The 23228-nt window shown below is 34.0% G+C and overlaps 1 long non-coding RNA gene across 1 annotated transcript in view; it reads left to right on the top strand.

The window, feature by feature from the left end:
* LOC106504458 overlaps nucleotides 1–23228 on the top strand; it is a 660129-nt gene that overhangs the window by 622971 nt on the left and 13930 nt on the right. Inside the window, exon 10 of the long non-coding RNA XR_002345877.1 lies at nucleotides 20090–20187. This is a non-coding gene — a long non-coding RNA (uncharacterized LOC106504458). The remainder of the gene's footprint in view (nucleotides 1–20089; nucleotides 20188–23228) is intronic.

The raw sequence follows: 23228 nt of genomic DNA, 5'->3' as shown, positions 1-23228 counted from the left end.
GATAGCAATAGAACGTTTGTGTTATTCAGGAGGCAGGCAACCTGGGGAGAAGGGGGACTTCTGTCCTGTCCCAGAACCAACTCTGAAGATTCTCCTGGGCCACGAAAGTTCTTAAAGGGAAAAAGTGAAGTAATCTCAGTTAATTATTGAGTTAGGGGGTCAGATTCTTTGCTGTCTCCCACAGTGTGCAGGCTTGTTGACTTAATGTGACCTTTAAATGCTATCTTGTTCGCACCACCTGCTTGCAAGATTACTGAAGTAGGAACTGGGGAAAAGATCTAGTCATCTGTCAATTACTTATTCTTCATTTCTACTTATTTAATCTAAGAAAAGAATCAATGATTAGGCAAGGCATTGTGTGATCAAAAGATTTGAAAGGTATACTTGGGTGGGAGGTTAGTTAAGCATGAGGGCATCTGGTGTAAAGGTTAGTTAAAGTACAGCTTTGCTAAAGTGATGAGATGAAAGGGGCCTCCTACAGAGAGCCTCTTCCTGCAGAGAATTGCCTGCAAAGAGCTACCTACAAATCCCCACTGTGAGAAATCATTCCATGTCTATTGGATTATGAGCAAAGGACCCTCTTCTCTAACTTCATGCCATATAGGGTGCCATATTCTTAGTGTGGAAGATGTTGACATGGGTCTATAGGATGTCTGTCTTGAAAATTTTAGTTAGCTGCTCCTATAAATGGACCGAATAAGCCACAATTATTTTGATGCCCACAAAAGTGCAGATTATTATAAGCAGTAGTATTATCCTTTTCTCTTGAGGCTGGTTCTTGGAATTGTGCTAGCCATAGATTCAGTACTGTTCAAGACAGAACACTTTATGTCATAGTCTGCTATAGTCTGGTCACCACACAGTTAGCTTTTTCCCTCTGGTGACAGTTATAGTATCAGTAAAGCAACTCAGGAATGTGTATCACACCAAAAGATTCTGTGACTGCATTGTCCTAATCACTAGTTATTTTGAGCCTACTCTTTTATGACTGAGAGGAGGCTTGAAAGACTTCAGCATTTCTATAAACAAGGGACAGAACAGGAAGGAGCCTTTGTATTTGGGAAGGCCACACAATATTCTACTTGGTTTCAGTTCTGTTATACAGTACTCCTTGAGTTTTGACTAATGCATGGATTGTATAACTACCACAGTGAGCAAGGTATGGGGCAATTCCATCACCCAGAATATTCCCCAGTGCCGCCCTTATTAATCAACCCCTTTCTTCATCCCTAAAACCTGGCATCTACCGTCTGATTTCATTCTCTATAGTTTTGCCTTTTCCAGTATGTCATATAAATGAAATCAGGAAGCACATAACTTTTGAGCATGGCATCATTCATTTATTATAATGCCTTTGAAATATGTTATGTATTGTTGCTTATATAAGTAATCTGTTCCTTCTTATTGCTGAGTAATATTGTATTGTATGAATTTAGCAAACTGTTTATCCTTTCACCAACTGAAGGGTATTTTTTTTTTCCAGTTTTTAGAGTGGAGGAGTAAAACTACTGTGGACATTCATGTATAGGATTTTTATAACCATAAGTTTTGTTTCTCTTGGGTAAATACCTAGGAGGTAGATTATTGGGTTATATGGTAAGTATGAGTTTAATTTTATAAGAAAATGCCATATTCTTGGCTCTACTGTTTTTACATTGCTACCAGCAACATGTGAAATTTACGGTTCCTCTACAAACTTGCCAGCACATGTGGCTTCATCAAGTTGTTGTTGTGGTTGTTGTTTGCTGATTGAATAATGTGCAGTGGTTTTAATTCGCATTATCCCTAATGACTAATGATATTGAATAGTTTTACACACACCATTTTGCCACTGGTGTATCTTCTTTGGTGAAGTGTCTTTTCAAATATTCTTATTTTTTAATTCTTATTTTTGAGGATTTTTTTTTTTTTTTGGCCACCCCAAGACACGTGAAGTTCCCAGGCTAGGGACCAGATCCTCAGATGCAAGCCATAGCAGCACTAATAAGGATGAATAACCACTCTTTTAAAAATTTTTTTAACGATTCACTTTTTTTTTTTTTTTTTTTTTGCCATGCCCATGGTATGCAGAAATTCCCAGGCCAGATATGAAACTCATTCCACGGTGGCAACCCAACCACTGCAGTGACAATGCCAGATACTTAACCCAGTGTGCCACAAGGGAACTCCCTTAACCACTCTTTAATAAGGAATTAGTGAAACTCCTTGGTGAAGTTTGGCAAATGAATCATCTCTGGGTGGGGAGACTTTCCTAAACTTTCCTGTTAATTTAATAATTTTTTTTCTTTCTTTTTAGGGCCACACCTGTGGCATATGGAAGTTCCCAGGCTAGGGGTCAAATCAGAGCTGTAGCTGCCAGCCTAGACCACAGCCACAGGAATGCCAGATCCTAGCAGTCTGTGGCCTACACCACAGCTCACGGCGAAGCTGGATCCTTAACCCGCTGAGTGACGCCAGGGATTGAACCTGTGTTCTCATGGATACTAGTTGGGTTTATTACCACTGAGCCATGATGGGAACTCCTATATTAATTTTCTTTCTGTGTCTCTCATTTTTCCAGTTTCCTACCTGTCAGACTTGTATATTGATTGTGTTCATTCTTCCTATCAGGATTTCTATAACTAATTGCACAAATGTTTAATACTATTTCTAGTTATCATTTCTTAATGTTCTCAAAGTAACATATTTGCTTTTTAATTATCTCAAAATATTTGCACTGATATGGAATGAAGCAGTGACATTAATCAGACTACTTAGAGCAGAAAGTTAACTTAGAGCCAATTGATAAACTTGGAGCTTGCATCAATAATCATTATTGTGGATGGTTTTCCTTTAAATAATTTTAATATTTAAAAAGAGTTAATTTTTCTGCCAAGTTACCTGTCTTCAATTAGACAATAGTTTAAGGACAGGGAGAGGTCACTTCAATCCATAGACTCCTATATTTTCAGAACTGGAGAGTACAATGGTATAGCTCTAGCTCAGCCTCTCTCTCACACACTAAAAATCCTGGAGTTAATGATATGTTGATAAATTTAATAAGTGGAAGAACTATTACAAAGTTTCTCTTTCTCATACCCATTGTTTTCCTAAAACTTCTATTTTCTTAACCTCCTTTAGAATACCACTGATACCAAAACAGTCCATATTCTTTTAGTCTCACCTGTCCTTTGCTATATTCTGTGTTGATGTACAAATGCCAGATCTATTACCTATTCAAGGGAAGCTGACTAAATTCAGGTGCATATCATATCACATGCAGTAAATTAGTATATAAAATGCCGACTTACATTTACATAAAATATTCCTGATCCAGTGGTTTTCTGAAGAGCATTAGAATCTGTGTCACGTTTACATGTTTTAGGCTTTATGAATATGTTATTTGCAAATGTTTGAGCAATAAGATAATAAAATTATGAAATACCTTCTGTCAGAATCCTCAAAGCACTATGTATATATAATAATTACAACATTATAAAATTATAATAAGCAATCACCCACTAAGATAAATTTAGGGAGAAAAAGTTTAGAATAGTGTTATATAAATGTAAAGAGGATTAATTGTAAATTCAAAAAAAGACTGCAAACATGATTAAATGCAAAGACAAACACAAATCAAGCTGAACACATTTGTCTTTGGGAAAGAAATTATAAAAATGTTTGGCAGTAAAATGAAACTACTTATAAGTCATTTCAAAATAATAATACACCCTGGATGATTTTATTGGTTTTATAACTTTAAAGCTGTGACCCACTGCCTTATGTGTGCTTTCTTGTAAAGTTATAATCTAATTATGAACTGACCAAATATTAAAGAGCTGCTGTGAATCTGCTTCTGCCTCCTATGTTAGTTTTGATGTTTAAAACTCTTCTAATAGATAATTGCATGCACTATCAATAGAAAAAGATTAAATACCATGGTGCAGTGAAGTGAAACAGAGATTGGTTTTTCTCCCTGTTAAGATATTATTGGATTGTTGTAAAATTAATATTTGTACCAAAAGAAAATAATTTTTTTCTTTAAATATACATAACAATAATAGAATAGACAAAATTTTTCCTGGAGGTGAAAGGGTATTTTGAAACCATTAGAAATAGTTGTATATTGCATCTTTCCTTCTACTCTAAATATCCCTTTACCTCAACCCCAGCTCTGCTCTTATTTTATGAAAACAATATGCAGTGCTCCAGGGGAAAAAAATAGGTTTCTCAACTGCAGAAACTTACTGGGAAATTTTTTTGTACCTCTGTTTCTATTTAGACGTGTGTGTGTGTGTGTGTGTGTGTGTGTGTGTGTGTGTGTGTGTGTTTGTGTGCTTAGTATTTGAGTTATTGATTAAAGAAAGAACATCTGAGGTCTGGTTAACTTAGCTCATTACTACATTACTATCATTCACAACCTGTAGAAAGCTGCTTATGGTTCTTCAGTGTCTTTGTCCCATGCATTCTTCTACTTTCTAGCATCCCTTTCCAGTATGCCACATTTGCCATATCCCATTTAGGCCACTCTTTAGTTTTCCCCTGGGAAATATTCTCTCCATGTTATAAAATTACACTGTCATTCTAGATTTTCCTTTTCATCTCTAAAATTCTTATTCCTTAAGGCAAATTTCAGTTTTTGAAAATTAAAATTCTTACTAAACTCACACTGAAATGTGACTGTGAATAATGACTATATTGTCATGTTTAGGAATAGTAATCTAATACAAGTCTACTTATATATTCAAACAAATATATATTAGATGATTAAATTTCAGGCAAGATGTGTATGGCAGGTAAATTTGGCTCCTGATAAGATTCTACACACTAAAAAAAAAAAAAAAAAAAAGATTCTACACATTGATAACTAGGCCGTGAATGTGTTAATATGTCTAAAAAAACTTTGTAGATGTATTTAAATTTACCAATCAGTTGAGTTTAAAACAGGATGATTACCCAATATTATCCAGCAGCAGGGGCCCAGTATAATCACAGGATCCATTAAAAGCACAAGGCAGGCTTAAAAGGGAATTTCGATAAATTCCAAGCACGAGAAGAACTCAGTGCTCCTTTATTTGCTTGAATTTAAAGAGAATAATGTATTAAGAGAATAGTGACTTCAGTTGTACAAGCACAAGAAACTGAGTTCTGTCAACGACTTTGGAAGAGGCTAATATTGTGCCCCCAAAGCAAATTACTGCCCTGGCAGATATCCTAATATCTTCAATATTACCATGTCATTCATCCATTACAAAATATTGCTTATTATTTTTTAATATGATGGAATGGCTGAAAGACAGTTTTTTCATAAAACAGGGATGAATAAATTCTTCTGAGACTTCAGAAAAGTGAATTATTGCTTAAAATTGGAATATGTTGCAAGACTTGGAGTAATTGGCATCTAGGCTGAGTTGACTCAAATTTCACCATTTTATTTTGAGAAGCAATTGAAAATGTTAACTTCTATATCATTGACTCATCGAAGATCAGTTTTATTGAGTATTTATGTTTATTGAGTATTTATGTTTATTATTTTTATTTTTGTATACATTAGGCTTCTATTTCTGCCCTAAAATAATATTCTATAATTTACTACATTCTGTAATATTTTAAACACATGTACACATTAACAGGGACAATATTGTCCCTGTTAATGTGTACATGTGTTTAAAATATTACAGAATGTAGTAAAGTTCTAGAGAAGTGGTGGGATACATAGCCATATATCTTGTTTTTAGCATTGAGTTGGTAAAACAAGATATTTTGATATATTAGTGTTTCATGGTATTTTATACAAAACATTTACAATAAAAGTGATGTAAATAAATGATACTATTTTAAAAGGACAACTGGTTCATGGTGTATGAACTGAAAAAGAAAATCATTCATGTTATAGTTCTAAGTTTTTTTTTTCTTTTTATGGCTGCACCTGTGGCATATGGTAGTCTCCAGGCTAAGGGTTGAATCTGAGCTATAGCTGCCAGCCTATGCCACAGCCATGGCAACACAGGATCCAAGCTGCATCTATAATCTACACAACAACTTGTGGCAATCCTGGATCCTTAACCTACTGAGCAAGGCAGGGAATAAAACACTCATCTCATGGAGACTACATCCTTAACCGGGTCCTTAACCTGCTGAGCCACAATGGGAACTCCCTAGATTTTTTAATGGATTAATATTCTCTCCAAGGGATATAGTACAATCAATTATTATTCAGTAATTGGGATTTAACTGGGTGTAATAGTGCTGGTTGAAACCATAAACAGAAGAAGGTACATTAGCAAATTCATGATTTGTATTTTTTTAATAGAGCAAATTTGCAAAGCTTCTCAGGCCCAAAGATAAGCACATCCAGGTGACTCTCCTGGATGGTCTCCCTTACATTTCTAACTCCTTCTTTATCTGCCAGGTAAGATAGGCAAAGATACCTTGGTTTTATCTCTAAATTTGTCTCTAGCTTGTTTTCATGTGCCAACATTTATATTTGTGTCTTGTTTTTCAGCATTATCCTGGCCAATGTGCTTATTTAATTCTGTTATGTACAATGAAACATCTAAATGCTGAGCATTTATGCCAACTTGTGATGGCTAATCTATTTATTTTCTGGCATCCTTATATACTCTTTCAGAACTTTGTCACTTCTCTATTTAGCTAAAAAGACTTATAAACAAAACCTAAAGAAGACTGATATTTACAGAACAGAGGGTTTTCATACTATCCATCTCCCTGGCTGCATATTTTCAAATTTTATGCCTCATCTGCTAAAATGTCTTTCAGCACAAATCCCAACTGTGCAGCTGTGTAAATCATGCATTCCTGAGGCCAGGTGTGCCAAGGATGACTGTAGAGATACCTCTGTTAAGTAATCCTCCCAATACTGAGGAGATAGTGATAACACTGATTTTCAGATGTTGACGGGCTGGTTGGCTTAGAAGCCAGAGAGTTCAAGATTGTTCCAGAATATTTTCATTTGAGGCACGATGACTAACAGTGTGTTTTAAAGTTTAGGAACAGTAGGAGCACCTTCTTTGGGCTAATAATTTCTGAAAAGCATTGACTTTTGCAGACTTCAGGAATCCTTAACATGTAGGCTGCATCTACCCTGCTAAGACCTTTCTGGTTTCTTTCTGTTGATGCTAAAAAGTAATAATACAAATTAGAGTTTTTTGTCTAACAAGCATCAATTACTCAGCAAAATCCAAAGAAGACATTCTTTTTTAAATCTATCTCTATATCTCTTCCTTCCTTTCTTCCTCTTTCTCCCCTCTTCCCTCCTTCTCTCTTTCCTTTCTACCTTCCTCCATCCTTCCTTTCTTCCTTTCTCTTTCTTTTTTTTCTTTCTTTCTTTTCTTCCTTCCTTCCTTCCTTCTTTCCTTCCTTCCTCTCTTTCTTTCTTTCATCATGGAGCTATCTTGAGGCCATCAGTCTTTGTGCAAGTTGTGCTATGTATTTATTTAGTTTTGCAACTTGACTCTTGAGAGATGGCTACCTTGAGTGTACATGTGATGGCCACAATGAAGCAAAGTGACACTGTTTTACTGGCTTGAGTTGAGAAGAAATCACTGACTTGTATTACGAGAGAATAATTTATGCTAATGTTCTTGTTCATTGAAGATATAATATGAAAATAGTGTTGGGGGAATATTTTAATTCATTGTCACAGGTCGGTGTATATTATTCTGTTGTTTGATGTTTTAGACATATATCACATATTTTCCTTTCCAAAAAGTTGAAAAGTAATGATATTCTTTGTTTCATTTTCTGGATTTTCCTAGCCTCTTATGGTAGCATTGTTGCTTGTGTCTCTTGTAATGTTATTTACTCTAAAGTCCTAAGAAGTTAAAGAGAAATAATGGTTTTCATTGGGAGTATTTTTTGGTATTGTTGTTCAAAAACAACAGACACCAGCAACTAGTGAAGTGTTAAGCCAGTTAAATAGGGGAAGAAATTTTAAAACTTTCATATTGGTAATGCAAGCTAGGAACTAAATTAGATTATTGCATTAAAATTTGTGATTGTTTATATTATGACGTTTCTGAGAAAGTCACTGAATTGCTTTTGAAATTGCAAATTTTTAGCCACTATTAAGCAGGAATAATACCATCTGTTTCTAATCCATACCAGAGATCAATTGTTATGTGGATTAATGCAATAGTTTCTACCCACACATTTGGTATATATAAAATGGGCTGGGTAAACACAAGATACTGCTATTGTTTGTCATGAAATTGTTCTTGTTTTGAGAAGTTCTTGTTTTGGGTTCTTTCTTTCTTTCTTTCTTTTAGTTTATTTGAATCCAATTCCTTTTAAATTCCTCCCTTTTCATTTCCTTAAATTAGCTGCTTCTTGACTCCCTGACTCAATATTAGACTAGATTTTTCTGCCTGTGTCTGTTTCTGTTTTTCTACCCATCATCTCTTGAAATAATTCTCATTCTGTGAGCATCAAAGTGTTGCATCTGAAGCTTAGAAAAACCTTTTCCTGCAGGTGTTTTTGTTTGTTTGTTTTTATTGTTGATGTGGCATATGGAAGTTCCATATGGTATGGTGGGGTTGAATCACACCATACCAACCACACAAACACTAGAGCCAGGCTGCATCTGCAACCTATGTCATAGCTTGCAGCAACACCAGATCCCTAGCCCACTGAGCTAGGCCAGAGATTGAACCTGCATCCTCACGAACACTATGTCAAATTCTTAACCCACTGACTCACAATAGGAACTCCTCCCTGTGGCTTTAACACAATGAAAAGCATTTGGAATTTAAATCATGTCCAACAACCTATTGTATAGAAACATACATTTAAACTTGTATTAAAAAAAGCTATTGGTAATTTCTTTTTATTTTCTTTTTTTGTCTTTTGAGGGCCACACCCATGGCATATGGAGGTTCCCAGGCTAAGGGTAAAATCAGAGCTGTAGCTGCTGGCCTATGCCACAGCCACAGCAATGCAGGACAGGAGCCACATCTGCAACCTACACCACAGCTCATGGAAACACTGGATCCTTAACCCACTGAGCAAGGCCAGGGATCGAACCTGCATCTTCACGGATACTAGTCAGGTTTGTTAACCACTGAGCCACAAGAGGAACTCCTGCCGGTAATTTCTGAAGCTATAAAATCTCTCAATTTCATTTTGAGAATTTCTAGTGTAATGGTCAAGGCCTGTACATTCTGCTTCATATTTATAAACCTATGTCTTAATTTTACCTATTTATACTCTTGATTATAGTTCACATTGATAAATAACAGATTTTCTTATTTTAATATTTTGTTCTTGTTCATGTGTTCCAAACTGGATATTACAGACTATTCCACTGGAAATTACAAGCCACTTCTAGGATTCTGTACATTGTCGTAGTATAGCTATGTTAAACAATTTATTGTTTTCTATATCTGTGTATTTGTCTACTAGTTTTGAGAGTTGGTTAGGGGAGATACAATTTATTACATATGTTCTTACAATGAACAACTAAGAGGTGATCTCATTCATTCTTTCAAAAATATTAAGTATTTTTTGTATATCTTTTACATTTAAGAAAATCACTTAATTTATTCATCATATTTATACTTTATAAAAGGATTTATGTAATAGTAAGCAAAATTCTTGAATGTGGTCCTTTTATTCAAAAATATTGAGATTTATAAAAGATTCCCATGTATCATTTTATTAATTAAAACAGATGACAAACTATGGCTTGCCAACCATGTGATACACTAAAAATTTCAAGTTATTAAGACTTTATATAAACATTAAGGATGATATAATTGTATTGTCCTTTTGCCATTATTTCACTTTAAAGCCTAGACTTGTTTGCTTAATAGATATGTGAATAGATAAGAATAAAAGAAGCAGAGAATTGAAGTACTCAAAGTTACACTATGCTGATGAGCATATTATGAGACTAGAACAGACCAGACCATTTGAATTTTTTACCTAAATTTATATACATTAATATTTAACATGTAACACATAAACATAATGCTTCCTTATGATGATAGGTTAACAATGGCAATGATGATTTCTTAGCACTTAGTAGTGCTAACCTTTGGAAGCTACCTTCAAGTTCATCTATTTCAACCTCTCAGGCACTGCAAAATGTCTTTAACATCTCAAATAGTTTATTTATATTTTTGGCTATTTCTGTAAATAGGAACTCACCATCTGCAGAAAAAGGAAAAAAAAAGATTTTTTTTTTAATTATTGTGACAAAAGACATACCCTTATACTTACCATCAGTTTAAAAAAATTTTTCCATTGGGAAAGATTTACAATTATTATATATGCATAAAACTGATTAAACTAAAAAGAACTTAAATGGCTAGGGTAATATTTGTCTGTCTCGTACATTTTCTGTTTTTCATTAGACCCAAAATATAGTGAAGTGATTCTTGATGATTCTGCAATGATAAAACTTTTTTTTTTCTTTTTCAGTTCTCTGTTATATAACTAACTGTGGCATAGATTTATAAACTAAGTATGAAGGTGATCTTTTACTATGTTCTTCTCTATCTTGGAATTGTCTATTTTTCATGTTTGTTTTGCTTTTTTGAGTATAGTTCTTTTGGAGAAGATTCAGTAACTTTCTCCTTTCTTTGTCCTTATACTGAGAAAAGGTGGGGTATGCCTTTTGTTGTCCTGGCTTTTCAAATACGAGTTGACTTATTCTATAACATAAAAACTAATTTCTGCTTCTGATTTTGTGCCTTGGATGACATGATAAGACTTTAGAAGTTTTAGATTCTCCCTAAGATGAGCCCATACCTCATGCCAATTGTGTAAAGCTGCTTTTATTTCTTTTTTCTATGATATGTTTCTGTTTGTCAATAAATTTCAATTTTTGAAAAAAAAAATGTTATGGCTACATCCATGGCATATGGAAGTTCCCAGGCCAGAGATTTAATCTGAACTGTAGCTATAGCAGTGCTGGATCCTTAAACACAATGCACCTGGCCAGGGATCAAACCTGTTCCTCCGCAGCAACCTGAGCTGCTCCAGTTGGATACTTAACCGACTGTGCCACAACAGGAACTCCCCTTTGTGAATAACTTGACCCAGATTTTTATCGTAAACTTCAGTCTAAAATGGCTATCTACAGCCTGGCAAGATTGGATAGAGCCACTTAAGATACGATGCCTTGAGGGAGTTCCTGTTGTGGCTCAGTGGAAACAAACCCAACTAGTATCCATGAAGATGCAGGTTTGAGCCCTGGCCTCACTTAGTGGATCAAAAATCTACTGTTGCTATGAGCTGTGGTGTAGGTTACAGACGAGGCTCAGATGCAGCATTGCTGTGGTGGCGGCTATGATCAGAAGATGGAGCTCCAATTCAACCCTAGCCTGGGAACTTCCATGTACTGTACCTATGGCCCTAAGAAGCAAAAAAATCTGATGCCTTGACTTTAGGCAAATGTATTAATTGCCAAAGCAGAAATTACATGAGAAGAGAGAAAAATGAGGAGACCTCATTTGGGGGGCACTATTCTAGATGTCTTTGATCTCTGACAAATTCTTGGTCTCCATTGATGCCACAACTAAACATGCTTCAATTTCTGCTTCCTGCACAGGTACATGATCACACTAGGTACCAGATGGCTGGTTTCCTTTCTTCCTTTTCATGGGTGGCAACGATTCTTTGTCCTTATCTTCATCTGCAAGTAATTTCAAGTCTGGCTATTATTCCCTAATTTCACTTATTAGAAGAATCACTTAGGGCACTGGTTTGCAATTCTTTAATGTTTATTTTAAGCATGTAAAAATCTCTCAATCATGTCTACTGAGGAGCAAAGAAGGCTCAAGATTATGTAAAATCTGTATCTTTCTTTTTCTTTATTGTTTTCATCAGAATAATCTTTTTAACTTTTCATGTGTAATCTCATTTATCATATTAGGATCTCTTCATTCTCTCATAATCAACTGAGGAACAGACATGTCCCTTAAAGCCGTTCACTTCCCATATCAGAGTGACCAGTTTGTGTTCATAGCACACATCATCAGTACCTACCTTCAACAGGAAGGGTTGATGCAGTAGGTACCTTGAAGATCAATGGAATGATAATCTCACTGTTTTCCTATGAGTAAGATCAAAGCTACAGTCTTTTGGCTTCTAGAACTCCCAGGGAACATTTTTTCCTAAATCCTGTCATAGCAACTTACTTATTTACTTCAACTGTTTACTGGAGGCTCTTTGGCACACTGCTTTTTCCCTGCTCTGATCATTTTTTTTTCCTTTTCCTATTAACTCTGTTAATCCCATATATCTTAGCAGTTTGCAGCCATTTGCCTAGCCAGACATTATTAGTTAGGATTCTTTAATATATATAGAATACAAAAAGATAAAGACTGAACTATAAGCCTTTCTTTGTGCCAAATGAACAATGAATTAGGGTTCTGTCTGTTACCCAGGTCATGCTGCTTACTCTTTCTCATTCTCAAGCTCTATGCAGGTAAGAAGAGTGGAACTGTATAATTCCCAGGCATGTAGTATAATGGAAATTCAAATACTATGGATATGTATACCTGAGCATAACTTGTTGGTGCCATTTATGAATTGTGTGGTCAAAGGAAACTTGATTGATAGTAATATTTATGTCATAAATAATAGAATTAACCAGAATAATATCTTCAAAGTTTGCAGTTACTGGCTCATGTAATACATTAATAAAATAGTATAATTATCCTTACTCTCCCCTATAGCTCAATGTATTTCTTGGTATTCACTTATTCATGTATTTGAGAGTTGACTATGCAACAGCCACTGTGCCAAATCCCTTCCATAGGAGGTAATAACAAATATTTAAATGAAGTGATTGAATATATTGTGGTAAATCCTATTATAGAGGTATATACTGATGCACATGGAAGTACAATTGACTCTTGAACAATGCAGGGTGAGACCTTCTACAAATAAGAAATCAAAGAACAACTTATAATTAGGCCTCCATGTCCATGGTTATTCCTTATCCACAGTTTCACAGCTGAGAATTCAACCAGTTGCTAAACATGTAGTACTGTAGTATTGACTATTGAAAAAAAATCCTTACATAAGTAGACTTGTGCCATTAAAACCCATGTTGTTCAGTTTCAATGGTATATACATTTCCTCAATATTTTAATAATTGACCATTATATTGACTTATAAAGGATAGATGTGGCTTATTAAAACTAATCTGAAAGTTAGCATCCTAATGTTCAATCTCCAAGGCTTAATACCACATTCTGCTTCTATTTATGGTGCCATCACATCCTTTTTTCTATACAACATATTTTGTTTAATAATTGTGATATAGTCATATCTAATTTAGTTTATGAATGTGAAGTAGACATATTTTTGTTCATGTTCTGTAAACAGTCACATTTGAGAGATCTTGATATAATCATCTATGTTGTGATTAGTTATTATTTATCTTTAGAGATTATTTAAAACAGACCCGAGTTTAATGGTCTTAGAGGAATTACATTCAGTACCTTGTCTTTGTTTTGTTCTTTTGAGTATAAATTCAAAAGAGTGAATTCATTTTTGCAGTGTAATTCATTTTGTAGTATGATATCCCCCTCTTTTAATAATTAACAACTTATTTTCTTCTCTAACTAAATGTGCCCCAGACTGTTTACACACATATCTTACAAAAATTTCAGTTTCTCTATGAAATATTTTAATGTATCAAGTTAGAGTCTTTGTTTTATCTTAAAAAATAATTTTTAGAGCAGTTTTATATTCACATGAAAATTGAGTGAAAAATATAGAGAGTTCCCACACACTCCCTGACTCTCCCCCAGCTCCCCGCTACACTTCCCCGATATCACCATTCACCACTCCAGTGGTACATTTATTACAAATGATGAACTACAATGACAAATCATTGTTATCTGAAATCCATAGTTTATATTAGTGTTCACTCTTGGGGTTGTACATTCTATGAGTATTAACAAATGTATAATTACATTTATCCTACCATTATAGTGTCAACAAAATAGTTTCTCTGTACTTAAAATTATGCGCGACCTGCCTTCACTAATCAAGGTCATTTTAAGACTTGTAGATCCTCCAAGCAGCTAGTAGCCTAAACAATAAGACAACTGCCTGAGTTGTTTTCCAGAAACTTGGAGTCAGCTGTGTCTAGTTGAAGCTGAGCTGGTTAAGACTGCTTCAAAACACTGACCCTTCAAGTAGGCCTCTAGGTGACGTTTTGAATGCACAGAACTACAATCACCACATCTTTTATCCAATCATTTTTTCCCATGCTCCCCAAGCTCCCCATGCCTCTTACTACCCTGCTTCTTTGTTATTTATCCATAAATACCCTGAGCTCCTTGCCTTCAGAGAAACAAATCTGAGACTAGTTCTCCAGTCTCCTCGCTTGGCCACCTTACAGGTAAACATTCTCTTTGCTACAAACCTCAGTGCTTGCTGTTTTGGCTTGCTGTGCATTGGGCAAGACCAACCTCGTTCAGTAACATACTGTTAATTGTTTCTTTTTGTTTAATTTCTGTATTCAAAATACTACTGTGTCCTGCATGTTTTTCTTATAATTTAAACTTAGTTTAAACTCACTAGTGCATTAGCAGTAACTATCCAAATAGAAACAATTCAGTTCTTTACTTTTTCTGTCATTCTAAGTTCACTGCTTTTAGGTTCAATACAGCAGTTAACTAATGGAAGTAGAAGATAACCATGCCTAAAAAGGGAAGAATCTTATTTTTCAATGAAGATGCAAATATTGATTATGATTTTGAAGTAAAACAATATTTCTGAACTGAAACTACTCTATAATCTGAAATGACTGATCAATATCTGATACTGAGGAATGAACTAAAATTATGAGCATTACTGTTAATTACAATGGTGAGGGTTACTGTTAATTACATGCATTTTAAATTGGCACTGGGGGACCAAACACACTGATATTTTGATATCATTCAATGCAAAATGCTTGTTCAACATTGCGGTAGTAAACTAAATGTGGTAATTTCAAAGTAAACAAAGTCGGATATGGTATTGGGAATAGGGAAAGTGAAAGAGAGAGAATGCATTTTCAAGACTGTTAAAAATAAAAGTAAAATTAATGAAATATAATGTGGAAAAAAGATCAACACACTTATGTTCTAGAACCAGTTTGCTATCACTTAAAATTATCTGTCTCCTATTCTTCAACCATGACATGGAGATTGAATAAGTAGGTTTTTCTTTTTCTTTTTTTTTTTTTTTGTCTTCTTCAACTTTAAAATTCTAACCTGTTGGGACAGGAAAAGTCAAACATCTAGTTCAACCGGGCACCTTTAGTAAGTAACTTAAACACATGTTTACTTAAATGCATTTCAATACAAACATATGTAAGAAATTTAGACCTTAAGTGGAGTATTAAACGTAACTTCCCACTATTTTTCTTTTAAAATAAAATCAGTAAACATATGCCAGTGATTGGAATGATTTGATTGTTCCACAGATTTGTGATTTTATATTCTGCATTTAGTTTTGAAATCCAAGTACTTGGAATTATAGGATTTTAGAATTAACAGAGGTATTTTAATTCCATGCCTATCCCAACCTCAATTTAGGATAAGAGTAAAAACTGTGGTCCCAAGAACTTAAATGATTTGTACAGGGTCACATAGCTAATTTATGGCAAAGCTGGAAGAACAAGCTAGATTTCCTGATCTTCAGCCCAGTGACCTTTCCACAATAAGTTTAAAGTCCTTAGCAATTAGTATTGCTTCAGTAATCCATTGATAAGACATTTAATGCTTTATTTGACAGAAATAAGTTTTGACATCCATTAATTCATTTTATTCTTTCAACATCCCTGCAAGGGTATTATCATTCTCATTTTTCTATACACATTAGAACAGATTAAGTAATATGCCCAAGGTCATATAACTAATAAGGAATGAAGTGTGAATTTGAAGCATCACTTTTGCTTGACTTTAGATCCCAACCTCTTCACAGCATCATGTTAACTTCTTCAAGTTTCCATTGAGCGTTAGTATTACAATCATTCTGAAGGGCACCTTAACTTAATCTTTCACATTAGTCTTTATCAGGGCTTAATAATAATCCAAATTTATGATTATTTTCTGGTATTGCTCTATCTCAAGGCTTTGCTTAAAGTGAGGTTCACCTTAAGATATGTTTAATAGTAAATGGGATGCATGTATAGGTAATCAACTAACGTTTATGGCTGATTACTTTAGAAGTGATTCACTCATGTCATGCTATAAATATATTTTTATTGTATTTGAGTGTTGCACACACCTACAAGAATTGTATTGATCATCTTCTTTTTACTCTATCAAGATGGTCTTAATGCTGATCCAAGGTCTAATGTATAACTTTTCTGGGAATCTTAGCATCAACTTTCAGAGTAAAAAGTTGTCACTAGAGGTTTCTCAATGCCTTTCTACTGAATTTCTGAATTAACAACAAATGCAGATTTGTCTTTGATGGCTCTTTTATAGCTGCACGCAGCTGGAGAAAAACCAACTGCCAAGGGAACTCAATTTTCTTTATCATCAGTTTGACATTGGTTAACAGATGGCTTCTGGATACCATGGTAGTCTTCTTAATTTGTCTTTTTATGTAGTGCTGCAAATACTCTTGGTTTATTGCCTGATTATTACATTTACTTCTTTGTCAACAATATACCTCATTGTTTTGGAACATATCCTAGGAGATAGGTTATAAAAGGCAGATATTTGAAGGCTGAACTGCTACCATGCTTTTGAAGCATAAAGCAGGATACATAAAGGTAGGGAAATATGTTAAAATATTTCCTGTCTTAAAATACAGGACACTTTCTCTGAAATATGCCATTTCTCCAGAATACAGTGGATTCTCCATAGCTAATGTTATACAAAATATAGAAGAGAAAAGCCTACCAAAAAAAAAAAAAGAAAGAAAAAAGAAAGAAAGAAAACAAATACAGAGAAACTTTAAGGTAAAACATCTTTCCGGTTGAACATTAACCTAAAGTTAACTGCAACTGAACTCTTTTTCTCTTCTTTTAGAATTTATGTAATTAGAATTTAAGTTTTACACTTGGGAGAGTGAAAAAAATTTCCATTGTTTCAAAGGGTATGTAAAAATCAGCTTACAGTTGATTGAATCTTTAGCATTCCTTAAAATGCAAATGTGAACCCTTTTTCTGAGTGCTTTGAAAAATTCAAAGAAATGAGCAAACTTTTAAAATACATACAGTTCAAGAGAGCTGATTCAATCAGAAAATATGCATACAGTATTACACATACACACTTTTTCACACATATACAGAAAGAATTCTATGCATCATAAGAGAATTTGCTAATCATTATAGTATGACTATGTTGTCAGTTGTGACAGTAGTATATTGACCACTCAGATATACCAATTAAAGTTATTAATTTTTTAAACTTTAATCTTAGTTTTTAATTTTCATTTATGTAAAAATTAAAATTTAAAAATTTAATTTTTTAAATTTTAATCTTAGTTTTTAATTTTCATTTATGTAAAATTAGTTAAATAGTAATGATTAGGAGTTCCCCGTCATGGCTCAGTAGTTAATGAACCCAACTAGTATCCATGAGGATGCAGTTTCAATCCCTGGCCTTGCTCTGTGGGTTAAGGATCCGGCGTTACCATAAGCTGTGGTGTAGGTGGCAGATGCAGCTCAGATCCCACATTGCTGTGGCTGTAGAGTAGGCCCACAGCAGCTACAGCTCCCATTCGACTCCTAGGCTGGCAATCTCCATATGCGGCGGGTACGTCCTAAAAAGACAAAAGACAAAAAAATAAGAAGAAAAGCTTTCACACAAAAGGTGCAGAATTACACTGTTACTTACAATTATACTTTAACAAAATAAATGACTCATTTCCTTCTTTAATTCTAAAGTAGATTCAAAAGATGTAATGGAGTCAGAAAACTCCCAAAATAGTACTTTGCCATTATGATAGAAGATCTGAACTAATATGGATAGTAATGAATATTCTATTGACATTCATGCTGCCACCTATGGGAAATGAAAATTCTTAGCAATTAATCTAAAATGCAGAAATTGCTATTGCCAATTATGAAAAAAATTATAAGTGGATTTTATTACTATTTAACTTTCAAAGAAGGGTCCATTTGGAAAAACTGTAAATTCTTTAGCTATTCCTTAGAAAACCTGGATTTGGTCTAATCCATTAGACTCATTTCTAAGGAATGTCTTCAGTGTCAAAGTTGTGTATTTGTAATTAAATAATTAAAAATAATACAAAGTGGATTAATTCTAGTATTGTGAAGTCATATGCTAATTGATTTAATAATGCTTCTATTTTTTCATATCCCTTTTCACTTCTGCCCTTTAAACATGTACTATCTTGTTCAAAGTGGTGAGCAAATGAAACTTTTATAACCTCTAGCCTGCCAACATAGTAATGTATTAAAGTGAAAAGAGAAAAACTTTGATTAAGGCACATCTTTGGTTAAAATTCATGTCCTAATACTTGTTATTTGTGTCATACCAAGAAAATAACTGATTTGTCATCAGAAAATTGCACTGGTAGTAACTGCTTTATAGGAATTCCATAAGAAATACTATATGCAAATAGTTTATAGTGCTTAGCAAAGTACCTGACACAATACTGAGTGTCAATAAATAAGTTCTTTCCTTCTAAAATAGTCTCTGTTATGTCAACAAGATCTAAAAAAAAAAAAAGCTAAGTCATGACTCATCCTGTGACTATCTTTTAATCAATGGAATATGGGAAAGGTAATGGGATGTCTCTCCCATGATTGTGTTATGTGTAACTCTCTTGATGACTTTGAAGTAAATAACTATTTTACGAAGCTCAGTTGGCAAGAAACTGAGGGAGGCTTTTAGGAGCTGAAGGCAGCTTCCAACCATGAGACAAAAATTAGGGCCCTTAGTCTATCAGTCCAAGTGAGTCTGGAAACAGAATCTTCCCTAGTCTATCTTCCACATGAGAACCCAGGTTTGGCTATTATTGCAGAGTACCCAGTTAAGATACCCCTAGATTCTGACTCACAGACACTGTGGGATAATAAATTTATGTTTTTTTTAAGCTGCTACCTTTATGCTAATTTGTTATGAAGCTATAAGAAAACTAATCTAGTAAGTTTTCTTGGATAGATTATAGTTTCTTTTTTCTGTACACCTTTTAAAATGTGAAAACCAAATTTATGAATCTTAATTTTTGAAAAGTTAAAATAGCAAAACTTTATACAACATGAGTATCCCTCCCAATCTACATATATATTATCACTTTCATCATACTCCCTAGAGGCAACCACCATCTACTGCTTCATGTTTTTACCGCTGGTGAAATGGTCTTCCAAATTCATAAATTAAAATTTAATTTTAAGGTTTTTCTAATATTATGTGCAAAAGTGAAATGTTTTATTTGTCCTTGGAGATTTTATTGGTCCTTTAAGATTTTAAAGCTAATGCAAGAAACTGATGTACCATCAATCATTACATCTTAAATTTCATAATATCTGTGTGAACTGAAGAGAAAGGGAAGCAGAGGGCTCAACCAATACACTATATTAATAAACCTGGATTCTTATGCAGTATCGCTATTAACTGGACATATATTACAGAAAACATTTCCTCTTTCTATATCCTTAATTCACTCATTTCAGATTTCATATCACATTTTTTAAAGCATATGCACTTTATGGTTTGTGTGTGTTTTGTCTTTCATAATGGTGCCTGATCATTTTCAAACATGGCTGATCATAAAAATCATACTCCAAGTTTATTATTGTTGTTGTTATTTTCATCATTATCATCAACTAGTCATCTCTGGATATTCTGAATTCAGTAAATTTGAAATGTGGTTATGAAATCTGTATGTTACAGATCAACTTGATTTGGAAACAATTTAGGTATTTTATTTATACACATATAACACTGTAAGATAATGGTCTGCAAGCTACTTTAAGCTACATGATAGAGATAGCAATCACTCTAGTTGTAAAAAAAAAGGGATTGCAAATGAAAACAGTTTAAGAAATCTTTATTTAACATTTGATTCTCCTTTCTCATTTGTTCTATTTTTTATTCTTGCTCTGGAAGTTACTCTTGTATCTTTAACAAACCACATCTCCTCCTTGTCTCCTATCCAGAAAGAAATCCTCCTTCTTCCCTTAGAAGTTCTGATGCTGGGGAAACCTGAGTGTTCTTTGGAAATGTTTAAGCTCACCAGCCAAGTTGGAGCATGCAGGTAAGTGTTTCCAGTCTTCCTTTCTTGTTGGCTTCCTTTCTCCTTAGTGGATCAAACCAGGGAGCTGACAGTTTCTTCCGGTATCCTAATGTAATTAGCAGTATTTCCTATTCAAAAGTTGATTTTGACTTATACATTGTTAACTTATGACATTACATCCTTCAGACATAGCAAATAGTGTCTGTATTTTGTTATAAATATGCAGTGTGTTAATTATACATAACCAGGAAGTTAAGATAGTAGCGGTTCTATAGGTGGAGACTGAACAATCATAGGAGGATCTAACCTCAAATATAAGAACTGGAGCTGCCTTCCTCTCATCTTTCCCAGTTCTTTTAAATAGGTAGATAGCTGGCTAGAATTCACATACCATAACATTTGCCCTTTCAAAGTGCACAATTTATTGTTTTTTAGTGTATACACAAGGTTTTGCAACTAACACTGCTATCTAATTTTGGAACATTTTTATCATCCCCCAAATAAACTCCAGATCCATTAGCACTCCCTTTTTACCCATTTCCCTCAGCCTTGGCCACTAAGCTACTATCTATAGATTTAACTCTCCTGGAAATTTCATATAAATTAAATCATACAACACATGATCTGTTGTGACTGGCTTATTCCACATAAGCTGTTTTCACCTATATTTTAGGTCCTTCATTCCTTTTTATGGCAGAATAAAATTACATTGTATGAGTATATATTTTTTTCCATTCATTAGTTGATGGGCTTAAGGCTTTTCCATTTTTAGACCATTGTAAACAATGCTAATATGAACAGTCCTATACATGGTTTTTAGTATACATATTTTTTTCGTTTATCTTGGGTGTATATCTAGGAGTGAAATTGCTGGGTTATATGTTATATGCTAACTCTATGTCTAACATTTTGAAGAAATGCCAAGCTATTTTCCAAAGTAGCTCTACCATTTTATATTCTCGTCGGCAATGTATGAAGTTTGCAATTTTTCTACATTCTTGTTTACACTTATTGCCTATCTTTTTGATTTTTATTTATTTATTTTTGCTTTCTAGGGGCCACCTGTGGCACATGAAAGTCCCAGGCTAGAGGTTGAATTGGGGCTACAGTTACCGGCCTGTGCCACAGCCACAGCAACACCAGTTTGAACTGTGTCTGTGACCTATACCACAACTCAAGGCAACACCAGATCCTTAACCCATTGAGCTAGGCCAGCAATTGAAACTGCATCTTCATGGATACTAGTCAGGTTTGTAACCCCCTGAGCCACAATAGGAACTCCCCCTTTTAAATTATATTTATTTTATATTTTTGACCATACCTGTAGTATGTGGAAGTTCTCAGGCCAGGGATCAAACCTGTGGCACAACAGCAGCCTGAGCCTCTGCAGTGACACTGCCAGATCCTTAACCTGTTGTGCCACAAGGGGAGTCCTGTCTTTTTTATTTCAACTATTTTAGTGGATATCTTGTGGATTTCATTTGCAATTCCCTAATGATTAATGATATTAATCATCTTTTATGTAGTTATTGACCATTTGTCTATCTTTGAAGGAACATCTGTTTAAAACTTTTGCCCATTTTCTTAAATGAGTTGTCTTTGTATTGCTGAGTATAAGTGTTCTTTTTACATTCTGGATATACATTTCTTATCAGATTCTCAATGGTATCCTTTGAATCAGAAAAAAAATTTTAATTTTGATTAAATCTAATTTATTTATATTTTCTTTTGTTACTTGTGCTTTTGGTATCATATCTAAGAAATCATTGCCTAATTCACAATCAAAAAGATATAAGCTTATGGTTTCTTTTAAGAGCTTTGTAGTTTAAGCTCTTTCATTTAGGCCATTGATCCATTTATAGGTAATTAATACTTTATATGGTCTGAGGTAAGTGGTCGGATTCATTTTTTGCGTGTTGGTATGCACTTATCCTCACACAATTCAATAGTTAAAAAATCTGCTCTTTCCCTCACTGAATTGTCTCAGAACCTCAAAAATCAATTAACCATAAATTTATGTTACCCTTTCTGTATTTACTACTCATATGTACTTTTTGTATGTACCACCTTTATAGTAGGTTTTAAAGTCAGAGTGAGTCCTCCAGTTCTCTTCTTCAAGATGATTTTGGCTTTTCTGGGCCCCTTGAATTTCCATATAAATATTAGGATTAATTTGTCAATTCTTAAAAAAGTGCAGCTAAGATTTTGATAAGAATAGCTTTGAATGTATAGATGGAGTTGGGAAGAATTGATTCATCAGACTTGGGTTACTTCATCCATAAATATGAGTTATCTTATTCATTTAGATCTTCATGATTTCTTTCCTCAGTTTTCTGCATACACATACTATGCATACTTTGTTAGACTTACACTGAAGTATTGTATTTTTTAATGCTATTATGGCTGATTTTTTAAAAATTTCTAATTCCAATTACTCATTGTTGGCATATATGAAAGCAAAGGAGTGTTGTTTCAGACCTTGCATCCTGGGACTTGCTATATTCACTTAGCTCTAAGAGCTGTTTGAGGATTCTTTGGAATTTTCCACATAGACAATCATGTTATTTGCAGATAAAGACTTTTATTTCTTCCTTTTCAATCTGTATATTTAAAAGTTATTTTTAATAGTCTTAACTGCAATAGCTAGGACTTGTAGCACAATACTGAATAGGAATGGAGAGAGAGGTTGACTATTGAATTGTTCTCTAAAGGGGAAAGTCTCTTATCATCAAGTAAAATGTTAGCTGTATTGTTTGTTGTTAGTTTTGTAATTGGTTTATATGTTGCTGAATTTTGTTTGCTAGTATTTTATTGAGGATTTTGGCATTCCTGTTCACAAGAATATTGATGTATAGCTTCTTTTTTTCTTGTGATATATAGCTTTTTTAAAAATTTTTCTTGTGAGGTTTTAGTAGGGCATATTGAATAAATTAGGAAACATATATCCCTCTTCTTTTATTTGGGAAATTATGTGAAGAATTGGTATTGATTTTTCTTTAAATGTTTGATTAGATTTACCAGTGAACTGCCTTGATTTGGGCTTTTCTCTCTGGAAAGTTTTT

This window comes from Sus scrofa, chromosome 7 (assembly GCF_000003025.6).
Source record: "Sus scrofa isolate TJ Tabasco breed Duroc chromosome 7, Sscrofa11.1, whole genome shotgun sequence".
Taxonomy (NCBI): Eukaryota; Metazoa; Chordata; class Mammalia; order Artiodactyla; family Suidae; genus Sus; species Sus scrofa.
The sequence above is the reverse complement of the archived record's forward strand: the minus strand, read 5'-3'. Positions and strand labels throughout refer to the sequence as shown.